At 38.0% G+C, this 14806-nt stretch overlaps 1 long non-coding RNA gene across 1 annotated transcript; it reads left to right on the top strand.

Moving 5' to 3' along the window:
- Positions 1-6686: 6686 nt before the first annotated feature.
- LOC142174941 (uncharacterized) lies at positions 6687-10661 on the top strand. Its single transcript, XR_012704089.1, has 3 exons — positions 6687-8693; positions 9035-9102; positions 10138-10661. It is a non-coding gene; the product is annotated as an uncharacterized LOC142174941 (long non-coding RNA).
- The last annotated feature ends 4145 nt before the right edge of the window (positions 10662-14806 follow it).

The raw sequence follows: 14806 nt of genomic DNA, 5'->3' as shown, positions 1-14806 counted from the left end.
ATCTAGATCTTGTTCAGGCTCAACTGGGGGAGGAATAGGAGGTACATTAACTTCTTTATGTTGTCCCAGAGGTAGTGGTGTTGCCCCCGAAACCTGTGTCCCAACCTCATCGTGGGGTCCATGTTGACTCATCGGGGCAGGCGACACCTGGCTAGTACTTTCTCCTCCTTCTTTGTTTAATCCTTGAGCAAATGCTTGACGTTTCGTGGTAGGCATTACTATAAATATGAACAAGATGGGGAATAAAAGAAAATACTTACGACTCAGATCTACCGCACGATCTAGATTAGAAAGAAGGGTATTCATCCTAAATATAGTGTATCCTCCTGCTTATAAGTATGGCGCGCCACATACCAATAAACAAGACTCTACTAGATACGGCTTGTAGACGTCCTAGGATACGACCTGCTTTGATACCAAGTTTGTCACAATCCAATCTTGGGAGGTGCGACCGGCACATGATGCACGAAGGCTCGTGCAAACCGATGTCTGGTCTTACATTTTTTTTATTCATTAAATCGGGCCATTGAGGCCTCCAGTTAACAATACCATAACTACAATATGTACAACTGATTAGCAAAAGAAGAATTTACTTTCCATACATATCTACGACTGTAACAAAGTTATACTTACACTACCTATACCTTTTTACATACAACTGACTCTAGTCTGCAAGCCTCTTAGAGAATTCAAAGGATTTAAACATATACACAACTTGGTCGAGACACGCCCCCGCCGTACCCAGAATGTTTAGAATATTTGCTTCAGTACCTATTGACTTTTGAACCGCTACTTCGAAGGAGTGGAGAGATACAACAAATTAGTTAGAATAACACCCTACTGGGAGGGATGTGACTGGGTCTATCTGTACATATGGGCATCAATACAGCATCGAAAAGAAAGGGGCATCAGTACGAAAAATATACTGAGTATGTAAGGCTAAACATATAAATTAGGGATATAATTTAAGAGATATGTGAGCATGCCTTCAACCTGGGTACCGTTTAGAAATAGACTTAAAAATATACAAGCTTTATAAAGGGTTAGGCCACTCATGGAGATTATACATTGAATTCAATATAACATCATTCAGCCATGTTTGGGGAATATCACCACATATTGCGTTCAAATTTGAGTTCAAGGGATAACAAATTTGAGTTCAAAATGAATCATACTCTCCGACCCCAAGACACCAATTGGGAACATCATAGACTTCGAAATAAATACTACTAGCATGAATGTACAAGAATGGGATAACATTATCGTGAGGTGTTCAAATCTATCAAACCTTACAGCACAGGAATCATTTAGAAGGAAAGAGGAACTAATGCTAACTCATACAAAGAAAAGAAGTCTCCCTACATACCTTGTTGAAGATCTAATTACACTTCTATGGTGGTTAACTTCAATCAAAAATCTTCTGAACCATCTCCTAATTTAGTTTAGTCTATTCTAGAACTTCAAAGGAGGTGTGAGAGCATTTGGTGAATTGTGGTGAGTGGTATTTCTCAAAAGAGAAAGATATTGAGCCTTACTGCCCTTATATACAGGTACCAAGAATAGGGAACTCTGTCGGTTCCACATGCAAAATGGGTCGCTGGCAAAATCTGGTCGCATGAAGTTGCCTCCTCTGCTGGGCAATGCGCCGCCATCTGATTTGCCGCAATTAAAGTCACACTTACTAAGCTTTATTTAGGTGTGGGTGTAACAAAAAATAAAACCAACAATTGGAAAACTCACAATCATAGGACATCTAAACCTTGTCATTAGACAAGGAGGAATGGTCTGGGATAATGTCTAGATTGTACTGAAAGTGTCGAACAAAATCTTGAGCCATGTCATCCTATGCATGCCACTTCTTGACATCTTGACGAGTATACCATTCCAAGGCTGCCCCACTCAAACTCTCACTGAAATACGCCATCAAAAAATCATCCTTCCTGCCAACACTTCTCATTTCACTGCAATAACCCCTTAGATGGGATACTGGATTTCCACGCCCATCATACAAGTTAAACTTCAGCATCTTAAACCCCGCGGGCGGATAAACATTATGGAACATACACAAGTCATTGTAAGACATGTTAATCTGATTTCCCATCCCTTGCATGCTCCTTAAGGATTGTTCTATACCTTTCAGCTTCATGGATATCTCATCTCGCCCTTCATTTCCTGTGAACTTTTTATTTTCAACATGAGGCTCATTCTGAGGGCTATGATCATATGAGTCTGGGACCCGGTGGGCCAACTCTAGGGGGTAGTATTGGACATCAAGGGGGTTGAACTGGTGTTCGTTGTTGGACTTGAGGAGAGGTTGTTGAGAAGTTATGGTCATGGAGGTAGTGGATATGACAGGAGAGCTATTTTTGGGAAAGGTAGTTGGAGGACGAACGATGTAGCTACTAGGGAGGTTGGGAAAGTTGTGATAAGCGAGAAAATTTGGAGAGTATGGTGGATGATCTGACACTATGTTTGGAGCTTGGGTAAAGGTAGCATTTAGGATGCTAGGTGGTGGCGGGGGTGGTGCCTTCCCAGCCACCCAAGCTTGATACATGTCCGCCATGTGTTGTCTTAACATCCTTAACTCCTCAACCAACCCAGTGTCCTGTTCAACCAATTACTTTCGGGTACTAGATGAACCAACTCAAATCTGGTGTCATCTGTCATTGCCTTTCAACTTTATGTTGTAGAGAAGAGTTACAACTTTAAGAACCACAAACCAACCACCATTCTGCTTTATGAAGATGAAGTCATCACGTTAGCATTAGGGCATTTAACATAAGATAATCTCACATTATGTGCAATGCACCTAGGCACAGTTATCGGTTCTAACATGAATTTGAGGGTAAGAAGGTCATATGATATAATTCCAATTTGTTCATTTCAATCTTCTCTTTCTTTTCTTTTCCAGCACTTCTTGGTTTGCTCATTTTCCTTCCTCTTTTTTCTAATTATCACTCTCTTTTTTCTCTCATTTCTCACATCCCATAATTTCATCTTTTTTTTGTCTCCTTCTTTTTTCTTTTAATAAAAAAATGATTCGATCGAACCCTATATAGGTTGCTTTTGTATCATGATGCCGTATGAATCAGACCAAGCGTAGTTCTGGAAGATCGGGAATAAGGGAAACAAACTAACGTTCTTTTTTTTTTACCTTAATGAATACTCTGATGAGAAAAAAGAAGGAAATCTCTCTCTCTCTCTCTCTCTCTCTCTTATTTTGACTTAATATTCTATAATCTATTCTAAACTCAATCTTAAGCAAGCATATATTTTTCTTTTTCTTTTTTCCTTTTTTTGAAATAGATAATCTATGAGAAATTATTAAGGAAACCCCCCTAAAAGAGAAAAATATTTTTTGATTCTTTTTTTTAGGAAGAAAATCTAAAGAATGAACCAAAAAAATATTTTGAATTTTCACTTGATATCCGGAAGAAATATTTCGAAACAAGCAATGAAAATGATAAAAAATATTTTTGGATTTCAGTTTTTGATTACCTAAAGGAAAAACACTAAAGATAAAGTATGTTTTTTTTTATTCTATGTACAATGTCCTAAAGTTCTAGTAAAAATAAAAAGAGTATTTTTTTTATATATATTTCCTAAAGAATAACCTCAAAAGAAAGTTTTTTTTTTGGATTTTTGGAATTAATATCTTAAGAAAACTTCTAAAGAGGTATTAAAGAAAATTCTATCTTTTTTTAAAAAAGTTTTTAGTCTTAATATGCTAAAGGAAATATAAAAGCAATTTTTATTTTGAGTTCTAGATGTTAATTTCCTAAGGAAAACTACCTCAAAAGAATCTTTTTTTTTTTAATTTCTAGAATTAGTATTCTAAAGAAAACTTCTAACGGAAATATAAAACGCAAAATCTCTTTCATTCTTTTTTTGGATTTTTGAGTTATAACACACTTTTTCAAATACAAAATAGGAAGTACAATAACAAAAGACTCGACATTACTGTACAAAACTAGAAGGTAAAAGACGACATAAAAAGAAAAACATACTCAAAACATTAAAAACTCTCCTTAGGCAACTCCTGAATGAGCGATCCTGACTGGATGGTCCCGGGGTGTCGGTCATGCTCAAACTCCGGTAAGTAGATCCACACTTGTATAAGAAAACTAAAACCAAACAAAGTTAAGAATTTAGAACACAACGTGAGACAATACCGCTTCCTATTGGACACAAGCAAGACATGATTGTGCAAAATTGCCCACGTGTCCAAAAGACGGCTAGAAGTACAAACTTGACAAAAGTGACCTCTAAGACATGGAAAAATTACTTTGCAGAAATGACCCATTTTATGGAAATGGTTTATGTGGACAAAAATGGCTAAGCATGAAAATTCAACACAATGGACATTAAACAGAGAGAACATCTTGTTGTGGACTTAGAACTCTAAAACATGGGTCACTGAACCACTTTTGCAAAAATAGTCCTATTTTGCAAGACGGCCTATGGGCCAAAAGCGGCTAGACACGGAAATTCGACAAGGACGAACCTTAAAGTAAAGAGACTACATAATTGTGAATTCAAGATCTCTAGACAATTAAACGAACCACTTTTGTGAAAATAGCCATATTTTGCAAAATAACCGATATGGCCAAAAGTGGCTAGACATGCAAGAATTGGCTACGACCCCCGAAGCCAAGAACTTAAGACTCACTAAGAAGACTGGACCCTCTGTGGGTTGCCTGTGTATCCCGCCCCAAAAGACGAGAATCAGGTATGCGTAGTTCGGAAGATTGGATACGGGCGAGAATTAAAAAAATAACTAATTTAGAGAAAATATATTTTTTGTCTTTTGTTTTGAAAAGTGATGAAACATTTAAACTCCTTTTGGATTATTTTTTTTTTTTTTTTGGAAAATAATGGGGAAGTGCAAACTCTTTTTGGATTTTTCATTGTTTTTTGTTTTTTTTGGTCTTTTCTTAAAAAACATGTAAAAGAAAACATAAATGGGCCCTACTTGCTTTATTTTTTACACTTCACGCTCTTCTTTCTCATTTATCAACCCCTTTTACCCTTGAAGATTGTAACATGTAATGCATAGGATGCATCAGGATGGTCTTTTATTTTTTGGGTACACCTGTCCTGGACGGACCCAACCCCTGTGTTGAGTCCCCAAAGTCAAATGCACATGATGAAAACAAGCGTTCCTACTAGGGATATGACATGAGGTTGGGTTATTCTAGGTTTAAAAACTAGGTGTATTGTTCTAGACTTGGTGTACCGGAGCGGACAACTCGAGCCGGGGAGGGGGGGGGCTACGTACCGGGAACCAAAAGGCCATCCGACTTTGTAACTTGTCCGAACCTCTTTCTAAATTAGGGTATGATACTAACAGAAAAGAAGTCACGCCAGCGTGCACTTCCCCGAAGATGAGAAGAGGAGGGGTTCACAGCAGTTTATGTACAGTTCAAATAATATCAAAGTGGTAAAAAGCGATATTTATCACATTAGGCCCAAATATGTAATACAAATCAGATAATAAATAAAATGCAATTATAAAAGCTATTCTAAGCTCGAATTCTGGTCTGCGAAACCAGAGATTCTGGGTTCTTTTCACTAGCAGAGTTGCCAGAGCTGTCACACCTCCTTTTTCTACCCTGAAAGGGTATAAGAGGTATAAAGGAGTTTTTTCAATTAAAGTGACAATAATCCAAACGGGATTATTTATTTAAGTTCAGAGTCGCCACTTGAGATAATTTATGGTGTCCTAAGTCACCGGTTAAAAATCCCGAATCAAAGAAGTTTGACTCTATTTTACAGTACACGAAACACAGAAATTCGGGTAAGGAATTATGTTAACCCGAGAGAAGGTGTTAGGCATTCCCGAGTTTGTGGTTTTAGCATGGTCGCTCAACTATTATTATTGGCCCGATTATCTGATTAATTACATATTTTATACCTATTGTGCATTTTTAACCTTTGACCGCTTTTAATTATTTATGGAATTATTCTGGAACAAGTTACGATTGTCATACACTTGTTTGCTTGGTACACATTGTGAATCGTGTCACGGGAACCGTACCCACGATCTATAACATGCTTAATTTATTATTATTATTAGTTGTTATGGCCGGGTCACATAAATGCACCCCCATATTTGGGAAATTATGTATCACAACTACGTCACGGGAACCGTACCCGTAGCTATGATAATTTTATTATTGATCGCGCCTAAAGCAAACTACGAGAGTTCAAAATATTTTTCTGCAATAGTTAAGATATCAATGTGAGGGCCATAGACTATGTGATTGGATGACACACCTCAACTTATTTAAAAAAATATGTACTCAACTAAAGAGAATTATGGATATTTATGAATATTAACGGCCTAAAACATGCTACTAACGAATATAGGCATGTAACGAAGCGATAGACAATTAAAAGCCCAAATTCATAAACTTTAGTACTCGAGCACATAAACTTTAGTACTCGAGCCCCTTTAATCTAATTTGATGTAGTTCAGCTTGATGAATAGCAACCTAATTTCTATACTTTGATAAAATCATGTTTAGCTATAACCAATTCGAGCGGCATGCGAGTAGATAACTATATGAACAAACTCAAAACCGGAGATAATAACCAAACAGATCACATAATCAAATTGCCACATGAGCAATTAACATTCAGCTAGAATAAAATGAGTAGAATCATTACAGGTGAGATACATAAATTGCAAACCACATATCTGTCCTCAATTGTCATCATACAAGGCCCTTCGTCCGAACCAGAACCAAACAAATCAAACAAATAATATAAAAATCATTTAATCAATCGGCATTTCAAAAAAAAAAATAGAAACTTAAGAACATTGATCATAATTATAAATGGCTGGTAATCACGAGGAACACGTTCCAGAAATATGTTTAACCATAGTACTAAAACGGAATATAAAGTATCAGTTTACGAAACAAACCACCAAAATCATATCATAAAAAAAACATACATGAAAGTGACGAGAATAAGACAATAGAGAAATAATTGGACCTCAAGAACAATCTTCCTTTAATACTCACGAATTGGAAAAATAATCTCCAAGTTTTGAGTTACACCACAAAATCATACAAAAATTGGCTCCGAGATCGTCAGCCGCAACTGGAACTACAGACTAAAACCTTAATCGGTGGCGTACTCGAACTCGAACACGACCACAAGACCTCAATGGGAACCGACAAAGGTGAAACCAGTCAGATTTAGAGATTGATGAGGTGAGGCAATAGTGGAAAGTTTCTGTCCATATCTGGAGCGGATCTGGTGATCTCTCTATGATATGTGAGTGATAGTAGATGAATAAGGGAAGGAGAGAGAGCAGGGGAACTCGATGGCTCGCTAGCCAGCTTGTCGGAGGTGGCAGTGGCGGCAGATGTTTACTTTCTAAGTTGAGAGAGATGATGGGTTAGGTGTATTTGCTTTTTTCTTCAATTGAGAGCATGAAGAAGATGAATAAAAAAAGAGAGCCGGAGGGGTCTGCCCATTGGTGCTGAAGAATAAAGGCGTTCCAAGGTATTGTTTTTGCTGAAGTAGATGAACGGTGGGGGGTGTCTTTTGGTCAGGTCCTGATCTGGTTCCTTTTTTGATTTTTGAAGATGAATCCCATTAAAATCGGATGGGGTCTTGTGACGACCCGACCAGTCGTCTCATGTGTTACCGCTCCGTTTCCCCCATTTCTGCTTCTTTATGCTTTGTTATCCGTGTTTTGTGGTATCGGGTTGGTCGGATCAAATCCGGAAGGATTTTGGTAAGGTTTGAGACACTTAGTCTCTTTTTTTTAGGAAGCTTACATGGGAAAAGTCAACCGGGTGTTGACTTATGTGTTAGAGGGCTCGGATGTGAGTTCTGATGGTTCGGTTAGCTTCAGGAGGTGATTTATGACTTAGGAGCATGATCGGAATGAGTTTTGGAAGTTCGTAGCAGATTTAGGCGTGAATTGGCGAAGTTGATATTTTTGTGATTTCCGGTTGGTAGGCAAGTTTTTGATATAGGGGTCGGAATGGAATTATGAGAGTTGTAGTAGTTCCGTTGTGTCATTTGGGATGTGTGTGCAAAATTTCAGGTCATTCAGACGTGGTTTGGTTGGGTTTTTGATCAAAAGCGGAATTTGGAAGATTTTTGAAACTTAGGCTTGAATCTGATGTGTTTTGGTTGATTTGATGTTGTTTGAAGTGTTAAGAAGATTGGAACAAGTATGAATAAGCTATTAGGATATGTTTGTACTTTTGGTTGAGGTCCCGGGGGCCTCGGGGTGATTACGGATGGTTGACGGAGAGTTTGAGGAATGTTTGTAGCTCCAGAACTTTTGCTGCTTCTGGTATTTTCACACCTGTGGATTGGGGACCGCAGGTGCGACGACGCATAAGCGGAGGAATTGATCGCAGAAGCAAAAATGTCTTGAGGAGCAGAAATTGCAGAATTAGCTAAGAGGACCGCATCTGCGATGTCGTAGATCCGGGTAGGGGACCGCAGATGCAGACTAAGGGGAATAAGTGATTTCCGCAGAAGCGGATGAATGACCGCATATGCGGTACCGCAGAAGCGGTTAAAGGGGCCTCAGATTCGAAAAATGTTGGGAAGAAAGTATAAATTGTGGTGTTCGCGAATTTTGAGCTATTTCACCATTTTTATCTCGGCTTTGGAGCTTTTTGGGCGATTTGAGAGAGGGATTTCAAGGGAACTTCATTGAGGTAAGGAATTTGGACCTAAAACCCGTTCTTATGCTATTATTTCATGGATTAGAGCTAGAAATTATGGAAATTAAAGGTTAAAATTGGGGAAACTAGGGCTTGGGAACTTAGGCCGTTAATTGAGGATTTGAAGGACCATTTGGGGTTGGATTTGAGAACATTTGATGTGTATGAACTCGTGGGGAGATAAGGAACCTATTGATGTAAAAATTTCTGAATTTCGAGACGTGGGCCCGGGGGTCGGGTTTTGGTAATTTCGGGATTTGTGCCCTTTATTGATTGTTTTTGTTTTGGCTTCATTCCCTTAGCATATTTTGACGTCCTCGTTCTGATTTTGGTAGATTCGATGTGAGTGGAGGTCGATTCGAGGGGCAAAGGCGTTGCGAGCTAGAGATTTAACCGGTTTGAGGTGAGTAATGATTGTAAATGATGTTCTGAGGGTTTGAAACCCTGGATTGCACATCGTAGTGCTATATTAAGGTGAGACACATGCTTGATGACATGCGTGGGGTCGCGCACTATTGGGGATTGTGACTTGGTCCGTCCCAATTGATGATTTTACCACGTATTTGACTGAAATCTATTTGCTATCATCATTATTTTGGCGGGATGCTATATTTGGGCTTCGTGCCAACTATTTGAACCCTTCGGGGATTTTATTGATATTTCCTCACTGTTTTGGCTTTATACTTGAACTTAGTCAGGTTACTTTCCACTGTTTTCATACTCAACCACATTTACTCAGTTTTAATACTTGAATGATATTTTAAATGATGTTTGGGTTGAGAAACACTATTTTACTATTGCCCAAGTGGCTTGTGAGGATTTTTGACTGAGTAAGGCCGAGGGCCTATGTTGTGAGGAAACACTGATACTGATTTAAGGCCGAGGGACTGAGATATGTACGCCACGGGGTGGCTTGATTGATATGAGACTGAGAGCCTAATGATGACGCCACGAGATGTCTTGATGTTGCGCTTGGGCTGTAAGGGCCCCCTCCAGGAGTCTGCACACTCCTAGTGAGCGCGGGTACTCATTATGATGTGAAATATAGCCCTAGGGGCTGACTGAGACATTGACCGAGGGTCGGATTTGTTGACATTATGCCCGAAGGGAGAACCTTTATATGTTTATGTTTCTTATTTGCCTGTCATTTACCCATTTAATTGTGTATTTGTGCCCGAGGGGCGAACTTTTTGTGTTTACCTATTCTAGTTGCTTGCATTTAATTGCTTTGCTGCTAAAAAGGGATTTTAACGAAGTTTAAACTAAGCTAAGATGTTTTAAGAGATTTCCCAGCTTCATTGCTTTCTTAAAAGGTTTTGTACCGCTTCTATACAGCATCTTGATATGCTTTACGTGATTTCTTATCGCTCAGTCTTCATTTATTTTTATTACTCACTGAGTTGGAGTACTCACTTTACTCCCTGCACCTTGTGTGCAGATTCAGGTATTTCTGAATCCGGTAGAGGTTCTTGGTTGAGCAGAGGCAGAGTCATTGGAGTTCAGCGAGGTAGCTGCCCGACGTCCCCAGCACTGTCTTTCTCCCTTTTGATGTCCTTAGACCGTATTTAGCATATTTTCCATAACTTAGTTGTATTTTAGACCCTAGTAGATGCTCGTGACTGTCACACCTCCTTTTTCGGCCCGCGACCCCGCAAAGGGGCGCAGAAGGGAGTTTTTCCAATTAAAGGACAATCGAAACGAGATTTATTTATTTATTTTCAGAGTCGACACTTGGGAGATTTATGGTGTCCCAAGTCACCGGTTGAATCCCAAATTGAGGAAAAGAATGACTATGTTTAACAGTCTGCACACCAGAAATCCGGATAAGGAATTCTGTTAACCCGGGAGAAGGTGTTAGGCATTCACGAGTTCTGTGGTTCTAGCACGGTCGCTCAACTGCCATATTTGGCTTAATTATCTGATTTTATACAAATACGAACTTATGTGCAAATTTTAACTCTTTACCGCTTTTATTATTATTATTATTATTATTATTTTACAGAGAATTGCAACGTTGTGAAAATGTATCTCGAACCACGTCACAATCAATGTACCCGTAGTCGTCGACACACTTCGACTCCGTTGAGATTTGGATTTGGGTCACATCAATGTGCACCCGCGTTTAAGAAAGTAACTTATTAAAGGCGCGCCTAAAGCGACTAGCGCATTATTTATTTTTTTGAGAAGGCCGTGAAATCTTGCTAAAACGGTCCATCCGAAGTCTAATTAATTACTGACTATTTATTGAGGGCCCCGCAGCTTGCGTTTTATTTGGCGAGGATCGTCTTATTTATTTTTAAAGAGCAATCCTAAAGTGACTACATTTCTATTAAGTTTGTCTCTAAAAGAATCGGGAAAAGTCTTAATTAATTACATGCTTGACAAGTAGTTAATGGATTACAATAGATGATAATGGTAATTTACACTTGAACTCGCAAGAATGGAGAAATGTTTCGTGCCTTTATTCTATAAGTAAACTACTAAAGCTGAAATTACAAAAATGCATACAAACTTGTCAAGATATTCAAAATAAACTAATCATTCTTAAACTTGATTTAAACTAACATTCCTAAAATTGATTTACACTATTGGAATTAACGGCTAGGAAATGTTATCAACACGGATTCGAATATTGGCCTATATGCTGCCTAACAGAATCAAACACTGCCTATTTAAAATCTGCCTCAAATACAAAAAAAGCTAGAGGTGAAATATGGCAACTAATCCCTTAACTTATTTGTTCATTCTACAAATTACATATTTAACTACATGGAATCTGTAATTGACAACTACAAACTATAGTTTGAAAACCAAACAGTTCCAGTTAAATACAAGACTACGTCATGCATTCCAGTTGAGCTATAAAACTAAACTATATAAATACACATATCTTATTAAACTATAGATACAACACTAATTCATCAAATACCCTAGCATTTCATTTTTATTTTGACATCTCACAGCCACATCAGTATTGATTCAAAAGTGTACCTGGTATTGAAATAAAAGAAGAGGAATATGAGAAATCAGCAGGGCAGTAATAATGCAGCAACAGCAACAACAACAACCAGCAACCAGGAGATTTAAAACCCAGCAATAAACTCAGAAATCCAGTTGCAATTTTAGAAATACAAGGCAGCAACACAGATATACCAGAAACCCAGGAATAAAACCAGAAATACCACCAGCAATCACATGCAGAAACAGAATGTATTCAGAAATACGATAGAACAGTAGATTTTCTGATTTCTGTTCTTCAAACTCTCAAATAAAGAAACCCATAACTTCAATTAAACAGTAACAAATACTACTAATGATTTTTTATGGTAAAAAAAACCTCACTTTCACTCAACACTGGATTCTTAGTCTTAAAAATTCAGCCTTCAAACTACTGAACTCTTAGCATTCAAAATCCAGCCTAGATTCTGTCTAAGACTTCCTGAAGAACTGATTTCCCTTTTAATATTTTTAGAAGATGTTTTTCAGTCCTCTCTCTGTCCTTTTTTTTTCTCTTAGTCCCCCCCCCCTCAATTTCCAGCCTCGACACCCTTTTATACAAGTCTGCCTTACCCTTTTTTTTCCACTAAAATCCCACTAAGAAAATCTTTTCCTTAATTTCAGCCCCCATTCTTTTTTGTTCCCCATTACCAAATTAATTAATATCCCACTAACAAAGCACTAACACTAAAATATAATCCTAACTGTTTCATTCCTAAATCAACCCTGAAAACCCCTTAATATTACTGACTTCCTAAATGCAACTATTCAAATATATAAAAACTTTTGATTCTAAAATTTGCTTAACTATCAATTAACTAAACTAATTTGATTAACAGCTATAACCAATTCAGCTAGTACTTTAAGGTAGAAAATACATCAAATATAAGGGTTTCAGTGATTCAGAACAATGCTTATAATCAAACAGAATCTTAATTAATCAGACAACCAATCAATTGAAAAAATTATAAACAACAGAACGCCAAATGATTCAAACTATACGAACGACCTAATCAACGAAGCTTAATTAATCGATTACATATTACAATTGACACTGAACAATCAGAAAAAGAGAAACAGGCAATTCGGGTAATTTCAATGGTATCTACATAAATAGGTATTAACATGAAACTAATTAATCGACGCAACTTATTAATCAATTACACAAATTATAACACATAATAATTATAGCAAACAGAAGTAAATAATAGAATTGGACCAAATAAAAGGTCTGATGAAGAAAGATAGAATCAATCGACAACAATTGAAAAGTCCATAAAGCTATACTTAAACAAAGCAATCAGGATAAACAAACACGAAAATGGAACAAACAGAAAAAGGAAAATACCTCAGAATATCAGAACTACACGGACCCAGGCTCGATCTTCGGACTCGGACATTTTGAGGTCGAACAGACCTTAGTCGAAGTGTACTCAACTGAGAACACTTCGATTAAGGTCGATTAGACCCCAAATCCTCACTTAATTTGGACGGATTCCATGATTTGAATTTCTACGGTTCCTGGTTTTCAATTTAGGGTTCGAACGTTTCTAGACAGATTTGAATGGAACCAAAGTCATTTAGGGTATGAGGGAGGTCTGGGGGTTGCCTGGTATGAATTTGGAGTGGATGGGGGTAGATCTAAGTCCTGGTCGAATCTTCGATTGAAGATTCGTGAAGTTGGAAGTTGATTCGAGGTGAGCAACCAATAGATCCGTAACGAGGGTGGTTAGGGGGTGCCTTGGGGTGAGTTTGGGGTTAGTTGGTGTAGGTTTCTATTTGGATCGAATATTCAAATGAAGATTTGAGAATATGGGGGAAGATTCGAACCACACGAGTAACATATTTGGAACGGGGGTGGTCAGATGGTCTTAGGGTGTTAAGGTGGTGATCACCGGCGTTGTTGCCGCCGGCTTTCAAACGGAGGGGTTTTAGGACGGCTAGGGTTTGGGGTCCGTCTCTGAAATAGACGATGAACAGGGATAAGGGGGGGGGTTGGTTATGGGGGCGTGGGGTGAGAATTGGCCTTATATACGGAGGGGAGGGATGGATCCTGGCCGTTGGATCAAGTGGGATTGATGGCCAGGATTTCTTCACTTAAGGGAACGGTGCCGTTTTGAATGAGTGGGGATTGGGTCAGTCTCAGATGGGAGTGGGTCGGGTCATGAGGGAAAGCCTGGGAACCATTAGAACAAAAGCAATGAACGGTCCCGATCAAATACAACCATACAACGTCGTTTGGTTTAATGAAAGAACTGAACTGGACCGTTAGATCTGTTTGATCAACGGTCCACATGGAAAGTGCCAATACGGCGTCATTTCCTTCGTCTAAGAGACCAGCTAACCGGACTGGGTCAAAATTGGTATTGATTTGGGCCCAATCTCATTTTAAACTTTTGGCCCAATCCGAGTTTTCTTCATTTTTTGAACTCTTTTCCTTTTCCTTCTTTAATTTCTAATTTAAATACAATTCCTAATTAAATTGTAAAATCAAAAATAAAACTACACAAATATTAATTAACACTTACAACAATTAACACACAAATTAAAACCTTAAAATAAAATCACACAATGACAACAAATATAATAAAACGCATATTTTTGTGATTTTCTTTTTTGAGCCAAATGATGGTTTAATTAATTCCTAAATGCATAATTAAATCCTAAATATGCATGCAACATGTATTTTTTGTATTTTCAATTAACTACAACAAGGTAAATATTTACGGACAAAAACACAAATAATTATCCAAAAATGCCACGCAAATCCTAAAAATTGTACACCAAGAGAATTTTGTTTTATTTTTGATTTCTTTTGGAGTAGTTTTCGTGAAGCAAAAATCACGTGCTCACAGCTGCCCCTCTTTGTCCGAAAACACGAAGGGTTTTCGTGCAAAGATAAAGTGAGCGGATACGAGCCATTTTTGCCCGTTGGAATACTCCGTGTGAATTATTTTTTTTGTAAAGGTTTAACCGAACCTTTGCTTCAAAGGTTTCCTACATATCCCTGACTAAAAGAGAAATAAAGTTAATGTAGTTTGGGAAGTTTTGGTAGCTGGGACTGCAATTTTGTTGTTACTGCTGCTACATGTTGTTACTACTGCTTACGG

This window comes from Nicotiana tabacum, chromosome 20 (genome assembly GCF_000715075.1).
Source record: "Nicotiana tabacum cultivar K326 chromosome 20, ASM71507v2, whole genome shotgun sequence".
Classification (NCBI taxonomy): domain Eukaryota; kingdom Viridiplantae; phylum Streptophyta; class Magnoliopsida; order Solanales; family Solanaceae; genus Nicotiana; species Nicotiana tabacum.
This window is presented reverse-complemented; position numbering and strand designations above follow the sequence as displayed.